The 1,210-nt window shown below is 46.4% G+C and overlaps 1 non-coding gene across 1 annotated transcript; it reads right to left on the minus strand.

Moving 5' to 3' along the window:
• Positions 1-688: 688 nt before the first annotated feature.
• Positions 689-760, minus strand: TRNAR-UCU (transfer RNA arginine (anticodon UCU)). Its single transcript has one exon. It is a non-coding gene; the product is annotated as a tRNA-Arg (tRNA).
• Between the last annotated feature and the right edge of the window lie 450 nt (positions 761-1,210).

Here is a 1,210-nt window from a genome sequence, read left to right on the forward strand (position 1 = left end):
CGGCTGTTTGAAGAGAAGAACCGTTGTCATGGTAGCAGCGAGCTGCCATAACCCCGGCATCCTCGTCTTCAGAGGGCAGTCCGGTACAAGATAATCGCGGTCTCTGCGGCCAGTGGACGCAATTTTGAAGCGTGACATGTTGGGTATCAATTTACTCGGAGTAACATTATCTTTCACAATATAAAAGAAAACGGGGCGGACTTTACTGTCTTCTTTTTTTTTTTTTATTCAAAATAGTGTTGTTTCTTTTTCAAAAAAGTGCGCTTGTAAGACGGCTGCGCAAATACGGTGTGTCAAAAAGTATTGCAACGACCGCCATTTTATTTTCAAGGGTGTTAGAAATATATATATATATATAATGTTTGGGGGTTCTAAGTAAATTTTCTACGAAAAAAAAGGTCCATTATTATGTGTCTCATGTTGGAATTATTGAGGACTATCAATTGTTTTGATGATATCTGTCGATCTTTTTTATTATATTACATTATATATACCTTCTCTACCAATTTATATGTATATATGCCCTTTGTGATAAAACGGTTATTATGCTCATTCATTTAGTAGTGTGCTTCATATAAAGTCCCACAATCTCTTTCCTTTTTCATATATACTCAACACTTAATTTGTACAGCACTTTCCCCCCTGGGGACTCCATACACTGAGAAGGTGGGGCAGACATCTTGGAGAGGGCGTTGGCCGGGAATCGAACCCGGGTCATCTGCTTAGAAAGCAGCTATGCTCACCACTGCACCACCAACGCAAAAAAGTGGCATGTTTTTTTTAGTGTGGGAGGAAACCGGAGAACCCGGAGGAAACCCACGCAAGCACAGGGAGAACATGCAAACTCCATGCAGATAGTGTCCTGGTCAGGATGTGAACCATGGACCCCAGTGCTGCAAGGCTCACCACTAAGCCTCTGTGCTGCCCATATTTGGCCTCTGTTCTATAAGGCCCGCCCCCGCTGAGCAGGGTCTTCTGCCCTCACGTCTCTACACCCCTGCTCTTCTGCCCCCCAACCTCTCTACTCACCTGCCCTTTTGCCCCACCTCTCTACTCCCCTGCCCCCACCTCTCTAGCCCCCCCTTCTGCCCCAACCTCTCTACTCACCTGCTCTTTTGCCGCACCTCTCTACTCCCCTGCCCCCACCTCTCTAACCCCCCCCTTCTGTCCCCACCTCTCTACTCACCTGCTCTTTTTCCCCCACCTCTCT

The sequence above is a fragment of the Lithobates pipiens genome, unplaced genomic scaffold (assembly GCF_037356315.1).
Source record: "Lithobates pipiens isolate NorthernLeopardFrog02 unplaced genomic scaffold, aLitPip1_a1.2 Scaffold_27, whole genome shotgun sequence".
In the NCBI taxonomy this organism is placed as follows: Eukaryota; Metazoa; Chordata; class Amphibia; order Anura; family Ranidae; genus Lithobates; species Lithobates pipiens.